The sequence below is a fragment of the Equus asinus genome, chromosome 10 (genome assembly GCF_041296235.1).
Source record: "Equus asinus isolate D_3611 breed Donkey chromosome 10, EquAss-T2T_v2, whole genome shotgun sequence".
Classification (NCBI taxonomy): Eukaryota; Metazoa; Chordata; class Mammalia; order Perissodactyla; family Equidae; genus Equus; species Equus asinus.
This window is the reverse complement of record NC_091799.1, coordinates 55,915,617-55,928,824: the sequence shown is the minus strand read 5'-3', so window position 1 is coordinate 55,928,824 and position 13,208 is coordinate 55,915,617. Positions and strand designations below refer to the sequence as shown.

General features: G+C 38.6%; 1 protein-coding gene across 4 annotated transcripts in view; it reads left to right on the top strand.

Annotated features, from left to right (window-relative positions):
- The window catches only part of GARIN6 (golgi associated RAB2 interactor family member 6), an 83,114-nt gene extending 71,933 nt beyond the window's left edge, over window positions 1–11,181 (top strand). Inside the window, exons 7-9 of one of the 4 annotated variants that reach the window (XR_011506430.1) lie at window positions 6,880–6,934; window positions 10,440–10,591; window positions 11,051–11,181. The gene's annotated coding sequence lies outside the window, so the exon portion shown is untranslated. Of the gene's footprint in view, window positions 1–6,879; window positions 6,935–10,426; window positions 10,592–11,050 lie in introns of those variants that run through there. The other 3 variants (XR_011506433.1, XR_011506431.1, XR_011506432.1) reach the window with 3 other exon arrangements.
- Window positions 11,182–13,208: the final 2,027 nt, after the last annotated feature.

Sequence of the window (13,208 nt, the reverse complement as noted above, 5' to 3'; positions counted from 1 at the left end):
TCCTTTGTATCTGAAGGGTAACTTTTTTGGGATAGAGTATTCTTGACTGGTAGCTATTATCTTTCCATATTTTGAATATATCATTTCACTGTCTCCTAGCCTGTAGAATTTCTGCTGAGAAATCTGCTGATAGCTTAGTAGGGGTTCCTATGTATTTTCTTCTCTCTTGCCACTGTTAATGTTCTTTCTTTGTCATTGACTTTTGACAGTTTTAATTTAATATGCCTTGGATAAGGTCTTTTGTGTTGAGATACTTAGGTGTTATATTAACTTCATGTGCTTGTATATCCTGTTTCTTTCCCAGAATTGGGAAGTTCTCAACTATTATTTCTTTGAATAAATTCTCTGCTCCTTTCTCCCTCTCTTCTCCTTTTGGGATACATTTTATCCTTATGTTGCTTTCCTAGTTGAGTCAGATATTTCTTATAGAATTTCTCCATTTTTGAAAAATCGTAGTTCTTTCCCTTCTTCCACTTGAATCATTTCTAGATTTCCATCTTTGAGCTCACTAATTCTCTCTTCCATAGGGTCTGTTCTTTTTCCAATACTTTCTACTTGTTTTTCACTCTTATTAATTGTGCTCTTCAGTTCCAGAATATCTGTTTGGTGTTTGTCTTAGAGCATCAATCTCTTTGTTGAAGTATTCCGTCTTGTCATTAATTTAATTCTGGAGCTCATTGAACTGTCTTTCTGAGTTTTCTAGTAACTCATTGAGTTTCTTTATGACAGCTATTTTCGATTATTCTGTCAGTTAGATCACAGTCTTCCATAACTTTAAGTTTGGTTTCTGGAAAGTTGTCATTTCCTTTCTGTGCTGCTGTGTTACTGCAGTTCTTCATGGTGCTTGATGAATTGTTCCTTTGATGGCACATTTGTAGTAAAAAACACATTTCTTATTTGGGTAAGGAATTGTTCACTTTGGTTCTGAGCTGCTTCTGGTTGTATCTGAGAGCCTGAGCTTTTCACACAACTGCTTTTGCCAGAGGCATCATCAGTGCCCTCCTTGTCTTGCTTGCAACTCTGAGATTGCTGGTGCCTTGCTACTTTTTTTATTGCAGAAAAATTGGTTTATAACATTATGTAAATTTCAGGTGTACATCATTATATTTTGATTTCTGTGTAGGTTACATCATGTTCACCACCCAAACTAATTACAAGCCATCACCATACACATGTGCCTGGTCAACCCTTTTCACCCACCTCCTGCCCCACTTCCCCTCTGGTAACCAACAAACCAATATTTGTCTCAATGTCTTTGTTTGTTGTTGTTTTTGTCTTCTACTTAGGAGTGAAATCATATGGTATTTGACTTTCTCCCTCTGACTTATTTCACTCAGCATAATACCTTCAAGGTCCATCCATGTTATCACAAGTGGCTGGATTTCATCATTTCTTATGGCTGAGTAGTATTCCATTGTGTATATATACCACATCTTCTTTATCCATTCGTCCTTTGGTGGCCACCTAGGTTGCTTCCAAGTCTTGGCTATTGTCAATAATGCTGCAATGAACATAGGGGTGCATGTATCTTTATGCATTTGTGTTTTTAAGTTCTTTGGATAAATATTCAGCAGTGGACTAGCTGGATTGTATGGTGGATCTATTCTTAACTTTCTGAGGATTCTCCCTACTGCTTTCCATAGTGGCTGCACCAGTTTGCATGCCCACCAGCAGTGTACCAGGGTTCCCTTCTCTCCACATCCTCTCCAACACTTTTTGTTTCCTGTCTTGTTAATTATAGCCATTCTGACCGGAGTGAGGTGATATTTCATTGTAGTTTTGATTTGCATTTCCCTGATAGCTAGTGATATTGAGCACCTTTTCGTATGCCTGTTGGCCATCCATATATCTTCTTTGGTGAGACCTCTGTTCATAACTTTTACCCATTTTTTAATTGGATTATTGGTTTTTTTGTTGTTGATCATTGTAGTTTTCATTTGCGTTTTCCTGATAGTTAATGATGTTGAATATTTTTTCATGTACCCCTTGGCCACCTGTATATTATTCTTTGGAGAAATGTCATTTTAACTATGTTAATTCTTCCAATCCAAGAGCGCAGAATATCTTCCCATTTCTTTGTGTCTTCCTCAATTTCTTTCAACAATGTTTTATAGTTTTTGGTGTACAGATCTTTCACTTCTTTGGTTAAGCTTATTCCTATGTATTTTATTCTTTCTGTTGCAATTGTAAATGGGATGGTGTTCTTAATTTCTCTTTATGCTACTTTGTTGTTAGTGTGTAGAAATGCAACTGATTTTTGTACATTAATTTTTTATCTTGCAACTTTACTGTATTCATTTATCATTTCTAAAGTTTTTTTGGTGGATATTTTAGGATTTTCTATATATAAAATCATGTCATCTACAAATAGTGACAGTTTCATTTCTTTTCCAATTTTCATTCCTTTAATTTCTTTTTCTTGCCTGATTGTTCAGGCTAGCACTTCCAATGCTATGTTAATTAGGAGTGGTGAAAGTGGGCATGCTTGTATTCTTCCTATTCTTAAAGAGATAGCTTTCAGTTTTTCTCCATTGAGTATGATATTAGCTGTAGGTTTGTCATATATGGCCTTTATGATGTTGAGGTACTTTCCTTTTATACCCATTTTATTCAGTTTTTATCATAAATATATGCTGTATTTTGCCAAATGCTTGCTCTGCATTGATTGAAAAGATCATGTGATTTTTATTCTTCATTTTGTTAATGTGGTGTATCACATTGATTCATTTGCAAATGTTGAACCATCCCTGCATCCCTGGAATAAATCCCACATGATCATGGTGTATGATCTTTTTAATATATTTTTGTATTAGATTTGCTAGTATTTTGTTGAGGATTTTCACAGTAATTTCCATCAATGAAATTGGCCTGTAACTTTCTTTTTTCTGTTTTCTTTCTCTTGTTTCGGTCTCAGGGTAATGTTGGGGCTTCCTAGCTTGATCTAGGAAGCTTCCCTCCTCTTCAATCTTGGAAGAGTTTGAGAAGGATATGTATTAAGTGTTCCTTGAATATTTGGTAGAATTTACCAGGGAAGCCGTGTGATCGTGGACTTTTATTTTTTGGGAGGTTTTTGATTACTGTTTCAATCTCAGTGGTGATTGGTTTATTCAAAATCTCTATTTCTTCTTGATTCAATTTTGGAAGATTGTATGATTCTAAGAATTTATCCATTTCTTCTAGATTATCCAATTTCTTTGTGTATAGCTTTTCATAGTATTCTCTTATAGTCCTTGGTATTTCCTCTTTCATTTCTGATTTTATTTATTTGAGCTTTATCTCCTTTTTTCCTGGTGAGTGTACCTAACATTTGCCAATTTTGTTTATCTTTTCAAAGAACCAGCTCTTGATTTCATTGATTTCTTTCTATTGTCTTTTTAGACTCTATGTCATTTATTTCTGCTCTGATTTTTATTATTTCCTTCTTTAAACTGATTTAGGGCTTTGTTTCTTCTTTTTCAGGCATGAGAGCCTTCTTGAGGATTTCTTGTACTGGAGGTCTTTTGGCTACAAAGTCCCGTAGCTTTTGTTTGTCTGGAAAAGATTAAATTTCTCCCTCATATCTGAAGGATATTTTTGCTGGATAGAGTATTCTAGGCTGAATATTTTTATCCTTTAAAGTTTTTAATATGTCATTCCATTCTCTACTACCTTGTAAGGTTTCTGTAGAGAAATCTGCTGAGTCTGATAGGGGTTCCTTTGTAGGTTGTTTTCTTCTGCCTTGCTGCCCTGAGTATTCTTTCTTTGTCATTCATTTTTGCCATTTTTACTACTATATGCTTTGCAGTAGGTCTTTTTACATTGACAAATCTAGGAGATCTGAAAGCTTCCTCCATACACATTTCTCCCTCAATCCCTAGATTTTGGAAGTTCTCTTCTATTATTTCGTTGAGCACACTTTCTGGTCCTTTCCCACGCCCTCAGGAATTCTGATGATTCTTAAGTTGCATTTTCTCATTAAGTCAGCTGTTCTCTGAGATTTTCTTCAGTTTTTTTAATTCTTAGTACTATTTCTTCCTCTGTCTGGAGCCATTCAGCCTGTCTATCTTCGATTATGCTAATTTGTTCCTCTATGGTGTCTACACAGGCATTCAGGGAATCCGTATTCTGTTTTATCTGATCCATTGTATTTTTCATCTCTAGTATTTCTGATTGATTCTTCTTTATATTTTCAATCTCTTTTGTGAAGTAACTCCAGAACTCAATGACTTGTTTCTCTATATTTCCCTTTACCTCATTGAGTTTTTTGATGATAGCTATTCTGAATTCATTTTCACTTAGTTTACCTATTTCCAAGTCCTCAGGACATAATTCTGTGTTTTTATTGTTTTCCTTTTGGTCTGGAGCTTTTATAAATTGCTGGATGGTAGAGGAGTGGTTTTTGCACAAGATGCTATTATTCAGTTGCAGGTACAGCCTGTCTCCACTAGATGGGGGTTGAGAGCTTTGTTTTCTGAGCCCGCGGCCTTCAGTTGCTATGGCGGCATGCAGAGCAGGCTGGGGAAGGAGGGACACTTTCTCTCGTGCGCAGACCCAGATTCTGTTCAGCACTCGCTCTCTGGTTTCCCAGGGCCCTGGCTTGATGGGGTCCCCCCACATGAAAGCTTTCCCCCATTAGAGGGTTTCCACTGCACAGGTGGTGGGAGTCCTGGACGATCCTGTGGACATGCGGCCCCTCACCCACTCCTTCCCTCAACCATGGCAGCGATCCCAGTCTCTAGGGGAGGGAGCGAAGCTCTCTCTTATCTCCTTCCAGCTCCTCCAAGGGCGGCTCCAGCCTCTCCGCCCTCCATCATCTGGCTGCTGTGGGTCTCCGACGATCTCTGTGCCACTAGGAATTTTTGGTTGGAATTCAGTTGTTCCTCTTGGTTGTAGTCTGGAGGGGAGAGAGTCCCGGGTGAGCTCACCCCGCCATGTCACCAATGTCACTCTGGATGTTTACTTTTAATTCACCAATGTAATTCTTAATTAATATGCAATAAAGTATAGTAAAAAATTAGTTTGTAGTGTTTTAAGTGAGAAACCACTATGACATAATATACACAGTAAATAGCCATAATTGAGTGTTCCTTGGGGTACATTGCATTTTGTACTATCAGAAGCCATAGTGTTTATAGAAAATAAGTGGCTATAGAGGGGCCAACCCATTGGCCTAGTGGTTAAGTTCAGTGTGCTCTGATGCAGTGACCTGGATTCAGTTCCCAGGGCAGACCTATACCGCTTGTTGGCGGCCATGCTGTGGCAGTGACCCACAAACAAAATAGAGGAAGATTAGCAACAGATGTTAGTTCAAGGCAAATCTTCCTCAGCAAAAAGAAACTGAAAAAAGGATATCCAAGTTACTTGGGGGTGGGAACTACAGTACTGTCTCTCAGAGTTTGACACCTGATATCTTGCCTTACAAACGTTTTTTGTGTGTCCCACGTATGGGGTAGTGTAATTGGATTAATACTGAATAGCCTATAACTCCTTTTTTTTTTTGCAGCTTATTTTACATAGCCTGAATCTTAGCTTTTTTTAGAAGTTATTTTTACAGCTAATTCCATCATAGATCTTTTCTCATCCTATTAAATTTTGAAAAAAATAATAATTAAACATTGTTTATGGACTGTGTAATAGTCCATAGTTTGGAGTGGGCTCTTCATCTTTGATCTGAAATCTAGATCTTGTAATTCCTGCTTGTTTTCAGAAAGAAAACAAGAGGCATGATAAGGCCTGCAAAGCAGATTATGCATCCACATTCTCTGACAGCTTCAGAAATAACGGAAAATCTGTACACGTCAGCCACAGCTGGATACATAGAGATGAGAGGGTGCCCAGGCCACCAAGACCATCACTGCCTACACATGAGGAAGAGCCAGCAAGAGAGCACAGGGAGCATGAACAATATACATAGCCACAACCAGAAAGCATCAGGCTTCACAAGGCAGCTAAGCAACCCAGCAAGAGCAAGCTATGGTCACTAGGGCGCGCCAGGAAGCTTTCCTCTAATACTCATTCATGTGGTGACAGGGATGGGTGTCTCTTCTCTGTGGCAAGAAGATATTATAGGAAAGGTGGATAAATATTGCCTCTAAGAGTGAGGTGCCTAATGATGATTAAAAACATATATCATCAAATATGTAAATTACAAGCCATGGTATACATTTGTAAGTTTCAAACAGTATTAATGATACAGACTCTTAGAAACCTACAAATGTATACCTTCACTTGGGTATTTTTTCCAGTAGCCTTTATTTCCCACGAGCACCCTGGCTTCTAATAGTGCAATATACAATATATCCTAAGGAATGTTCAGTTAGGGCATTTGCTGTGTATTTTATTTCATAGTTCAGCAAGAATCCTGTTATTGATTTTTCATTTCAAACATTATAAACTTATTTTTAGTATAGTTTATTGCATATTAATTAAGAATTATGCTGATGCATAAAAAATAAACATCCATTTATGTGTATCATATCAAACCAAATTTACAGATATTTTTAAATATTCAAATTTTCATCTAGAAATAATATTTTTAAATTTCTCTTTTGTATTTCCCAGTAGAGTTGGCTTTTAAGTTTTTTTCAGAGGCATATGATTAATTCATTTACCGGTGCACAGAGAAATTCTAAGTTCCTTTATTATTTATCATTATGATTTTATGGGTTATTTGAAAAATCTAGATGTTTACCAGTAACTTTAAGTCTAACAAAATATTACTAAAAGTCATTTCAATTAAAGAGAAGTGATAGTATTTCATTGTAATAACAATTTAACTTCATTGTAAGTGCAAAGTAATGGTGGTTTTATTATAATAAGATAGCCCTGAATTCTTGAACATTTATTTAGTTGGAATCACATGCTTTGTGTTTTACATGCATTCCTTTATTTCACCTTCAGAATAGCTCTACATGTTGAGCGTCAATCTACAAAAGTGAAAATCGAAGCCTAGAAAGTAAGTGATTCACTCAAGGTCACCCAGCTCAAGGTAACTGTGACACCATAGAGGCCATCTTTGTATACACAGCTTTTTCTTGCTTCTCTAGGCAGAGAGTGGTAGAGCACTGCCTTACCAAATATACTTGTTTACAAAATAATGAAGGGGAAGGAAGTGTATTTAAACTGATAGAAGTCTCACACAGTAAGCATGGGAACAGACTACTTTATCTGCAGCCTTCCTACAGCATACTGCCTTTGCTTTTGAGGGCTGTGCTTGAGAAGCTCCTAGATAACGTGGCGCATGCTCAATGGAGAATGTTGTGAGGTTTTAGAATCATGCCAAGAGAAAAGTAATGAAAAAGAAGTGGAGGTATTTCATTGGATTTGGAGAAGATAAATATGGACGATTATACAGGAGGTATTAAATAATTTCACAAGAGAAATTAAAATTGCTCTATTTCACCGTAAAAGTAGAAATGCCATTAATAGGCAGAGTTTTTAGGAAAAGATATTTTGGTTCAATGAAAAGAAGGAAACTCTAAAGCTCATTTTTTATGTTGTTCAAACACAAGGAAAATGATCACTTTGTTAGGTATTAAATAAGGAAATAATTATTCGATAGATAGGATAGACATCCAAGTATTTTTAAAAATTTAAGTCTATGATTTCATAGACAGAAGTTACTTTGAATTAACTTAGGGGCATAGTTTTTTGACAAAATCTAAATTCAACTCTGTCAGCATAGATATTACTTCTGTAGAGGGACAGCGAGAAGGGGATTTTCCAGGATGCATTAATCATAGGGTTTTATTTTCAAAGATGAGTCATCATCTCTCTCAAAACCCATTCTAATGCCTTATCATTGCTTATCACTGGTGGAGACTTGATATACAATGCATAGAGGCAGAATTCTAATTTCAGCAATCTAACTGATTTCTGGTAATTTTCAAATATTTTACCTTTATTTTAATTTTCTTATAAAGTAAGAATGAGGACTATTTAAACATTACATCCCATTGCTTGCTGCATTTTCTATGTATTTATATGATGTGGTGGGGACATTATGAGTATAAGGCATGAGTGATTGATGATATTGTAATTTTAGAATTCCTTAATATCCAAGGGCAAACTTGAACAAGATGGTTCTTTATAATTTAAAACTGCTGTCTACAATCAAGTAACTGACTAAAGCTGGTGAAGTAACTGAAACAACCAGCCACAGAAAATAAATAACCAATCCAGGAATCACTGATTATTTTTTCAAAACACCTGCATCTTGAAATTAGCAGATAATTTGCTATTACCTTAATAAGCATCCTGATATATAAATAGGAAGAAAATCTTCATTTCTGAACATCTGCATGTGGAGTACACAATGGAGATAAGGAAACTTCATAACAATTAGCCCCTGCACACAACTGAACAAAGATTGGCACCCTTTCTCTCAGGGGCATTATGTGATTGAGGAGTGAGGGGTTTGGGCAAGCATTTGTTGAATACAGATTAGTTGCCAGACTCTCCATGCACAATATCCTATATAAGCCTTCTAAAAGGATCCATTTTACCCGTGAGAACATAGGCAGAGAGGCTTACAAAATTCACCAAGGTCACATAAGGAGTATATATGGTATAAATAACCTATCAGTTTGATAGGAAATATGCATTGGCACTCAGTGCTAATATGGATTCCCATGCTAAGAGTGTCTGTGAATTCAAGGCTCTTCTACCAACACACCACTACAGCATGAGAAAAAAAAAGTCATAAAAGAGGATTTTTTTCTGCTTTCTATAAGACTTAAGGAGAGGAAGTCGCCATATTTCATATCAAACTGGTGTTTGAATGAAGTTCAAACAGGTGTTTGATTTCTGCTTCAAATCCATTTGTCTTCCACCATAATGCACTGTCTTCAGGGCAATTCTGGGACCTGCAGTTGCTATAGTAGTGGAATCAAGCTCAAAGGGGCATCAAAAGAAATCAGCAAATGTTCTTATGAGTGATGTCAGGTTTCTGATCCTGCTGGTGATTCAGCAGCTAGCAAGAGAGACAAATGAGGAAGAGATCTAACACCTGCCCTGAAGAGGATTCCCACCACAGAAGTGATGATGTGGGTAAGGAGGGCCCAGCTCAGCAAGGCTGGGGAGAGTGTTGGATGTAGCAGCTGAGACTGATACCACCCTGTTCATCTAGGGAGATCTCTTTTCAAACGAGTTTTACCTTAAATTTTTAAAAATTTTTTTTGAAATTTTACTTACAGAGGGCCAAGGTCTTATCATATACCTTCTTTACTTAAAACTTTGAAAATGCATTCATTTCTACAAAGAAAATAAGACTATCCTTTGTAAATTTTTTTATGGAGTGCTTTGCCTCCTGCTGTTTGCTCTCCGAGGAAACCCTCTTCAAATATCATCATGAATTGTTCCTGATTTCCCTCCCACCCTGCAACCAATCAGTATAATAAATATGTGCCTGCCCATCCTGTAAGTCTTATAGAAGGCAGAAAAAAATCCTCTCTTATGACATGTTTTTTACCTCATGCTGTAGTGGTGTGTTTGTAGGAGACCCTTGAATTCACAGACACTCTTAGCATGGGCATGCATATTAGCACTGAGTGCCAATGCATATTTCCTATCAAACTGATTTATAACAATAGCACGATATGAAACACTGGATTCCATACTAGACCATTCATTGTGGATGCGTGAAAGTCTATATACATGGAGAAATGCCTCTGTGCCTTTCTCGCATGTATTATACATACAATAGAGACAGAACAGGAAGTTGAGATATCACCGCAAACTCATTGGAGAACCCTTCATAGGCTTTGCTTGGACGAGTGGCCAGAGAGGCCTAGAATGTTTTCTTTTTCTATTTATCAGAGAGAACAATGGGATCTATGCAAAAGCAGTTAAGTTTGGGCTGCCTTTAGAAGTTGGAAGAAAACCCCACAACTTTGCTGTTCCATTTCCTCCCATTCCCCCAGTCAGATTACAGCATCCCTAAGGATGGCCAAAGCCTCTACTACCAGTGACCCATAGGGCTTCAATACCCAAACCACTGGGAAAGACAACAGCAGGGCCTGGAAATCACATCCAGTGAAGATCATTGAAAATCTGTCATTGGTACCCATTACCTGCCACTAAAAATCTAAACATTTTTGCATAGCATGTAAAATTGATAATTATCTAGTCTTTCCCCACTTACAATCTGAGCAGGAGCCATACCAAACTTCGGGAGGTTCCAAGACACAGCATTCTTTTGTCCCGTGCTGGATTTTGCACATGCTATCTGCTTTGACTGAATTCTGCTAGAACTCCGGAAGCAAACTGGCAATTCCAGGCCTCCCTGGACACTGTATTCCAATAGCAGTTCTTTTGAGAACCTTCTCAGACCCCTTCTTCTGCACATTCTCACACGATATCTTCATTCTGGTTGTCCCCATTGTCCATCCTTGTGAGCGTACCCAATAATATGTGCTTCCTCTGTGCCATTATTTCGTCCACATGCCAGTTCTTCCCTGCAGCTGGAGTGAGCTCTTGGCTCTTAATTAGCTCTGCATTTTGAGTCTGACGTCTGGTGCCTGACTCCTAAAACGGTCTATTGAAGGAAGAATTAGATTCCTGTGCTGGTCTGCAGATCACACCAGGAGCGTCATGGAACACTACACCTTGAAATGTAAGGCAAAGTTCATTTTTGCTTACTGCATTTGGTCAACTCTTGAATGTCTCTTGTCTGATATACGAATGGGGCTTATAACTCCTCCTTCAGAGAGTGATTGCAAATTTCACTTGGGAAATTGTATTTCTTAATTTATTCTAGAAGTTATACTGCGTCCTTACTCTGTGCAGGCCCAGAGTGAAGGGACTTTGGAATAAAAATATGAACAGGATGCATTCTTGTTCTTGAATCTTTCAAATTACTTAAAGGAAAAATTTAATGTAAATCACCCAAAACGTAACATTGCTACATAAATCTACCTTTGTTAACATGCACATGCTCTTGTGTGTGGAAAGGAAGCCAAAGGCCAGCATTGGTCCCACTGGACCAATCAGTCTCTTGGAGACCATTGGTTCTCCCTCACAGTCACAACGGGTCCTCCCTGCTTCAACCTTTCTCTCTGAACCCTTTCCACAGAAGCACAGAGGTTTGCTGCATGTGGGCGCCCCATATCCAGCCAGGGAAAGCTGAGACTGTGCCCACAGAGAACTTGAGACAGCCTTTGCTCAATGAACCACCAATATAGTCTCTGGGGAAAAAGAAAAAATAAAAATGCAGGGTTCAACTGCTGATATGAGAACCAACAGAGAGACTTTTAAAAACCACAGATGGGAAGGAAAGTGCTGCGTCAGTGGTTGTTGCTTTTGAGGTTTGTGCTGGCTGTTTTTATTTTCATTGTGGAGTGTGCTGAGCTGGGGGATGGGAGATGGTGAATCCCCAAAGCTGAGGCAAAGGATGTGGCTGTAGAGAGCCAGAGCCTTGGTAAAAAGGGCTCAGGCTAGGAAAGGAAGTATAGATGCCATGAAGAAACAGCTTCAAGAGCCCAAAGCCACGATGCCAAAGAAGTTAGGGAAGGTGAGCGGGGAGGAATGGTCAGAGGATGGAGAATCCCATATTGTCAGGGAAGACAAGACACACATGGAGACGAATATTAGAGGAGGAGGGTAGTGGGGGACAAGGGGATTAGCTAAAAGATCTGCAAATGAGTCAGAGGATGGAGTTGGGGTAAGATCAGGAGGAGGTACGTCAAAAAGTGGTTTATCAGCACAAACACAGAGGTGTATTATTCACCCCAAAATAAAGATCATGAGAAAATACAAATTTAAGTTAGACCACCCCTGTTAAACAAGAAATTGCCCTGGGAGCCACTTCACAAAGTTTTTGTAAATAGAACAACATCTAGTTATAACCCAGGCCACTACTTACTTGCACAGATGGGCTGTAAGGAAAATCTGTTTTCTAAGAACGGTGGCACCGACCTCATTCCTAGCCTACCAACGCTGGAGACAAAACAGAGCTTAAGCTCAGTGATCCCAGAACCAGTCAGGGAAGAAGTGTCATCTGATGTCAGCTCACCCACTTCAACTCACTTTCCTGAAAACACTGTGACCCCTACACCAGAAGCCAGTAACCTCCTCTTAACCTCCTAGATACTAGGAAATCCACATTCAGGTGAGCTGTCTATCAATTTGTCCATACATTTGAGCAAATATATTGCTTTATTGTGTCTCCAAATAAAACAAAAATGTGTTCTAGCTTCTTTGAGAGTCGCAGTGATATAAACAAGCAAAATTATATATGTAAAATGTAGAAAAATATTAATTTCACATTTGACATAATATGGTCATCTTTGAAATTCTTTCCTTTCTAGCTTCTAGGATAAACTATACTGATTCTGTTTATTTATTCACTTATTTATTCAACTAGTATTTATTGCATGCCCATATGCGCCAGTCACTCTTCAAGGTACTGGGCATACAGCATTGAACAAAATAGAAAGAAAGTCTTCTTGTCCTAATGTAGCTTACATTCTGTCTCACTATTCTTCCATTCATTTTGCTATTTCTTCCCTTTTTCTTCAGTTAAATACACTCACTACATACCTGGACCTGTATCAAATATGTGATATCTGTTAGCTCATGTAATCCTCCGAATGGCCCTGTTTGAGTGGCACTAACAAGATCTCTGTGTTTTAGAGGAAATTTGGCACAGAAAGGTGACACAGACTCATCTAAAGCCCCTTAGCTAGCAAGTGGCACAGTCTTCAGCCTGAGGCCAGGGTCTCCTTTTCTGTTGAGGAGCCCTCTGCCCTTTTGCTTGCTTTTCTAGCTTCACGTCTTTGATGTTTTGCTCATACCTGTCTCTGTTTCGTCTCAAAGAATCCATTTTAATTATCCACCTAACCTTTCATCAGATGGCCTCAAAACCCTTTAGACCCTGCCTTCCTACAAAGCTCCAGGCCAAACCCTTGTCCTTAGAATAAGGACCCACAAACCTCACAGGAGCCACCAGGATCTGAGTCATCTGTCCTCGCCTTTCTTATCTGCTGCCACTCGTCCTCATCTGGCCCCGTACACCAGCTTGCCTGGCCAGCCTCACTCATTGAGGCACATCCTGCTCCCTCTTGCCACAATTCATTTTGTGTTCTCTGTGCCCTCTGGCTGTCCCACCTGCTAGATGTCATCTTTCCTGCTTGCAGCTTGTACTCACCTTTCAGTTGTTAGCTGGGAGACCTCCAAGGGCCCAACCCTGACCCCATGGGCTAGTTCAGAGTCCTCTATTACAATCTTGCAGC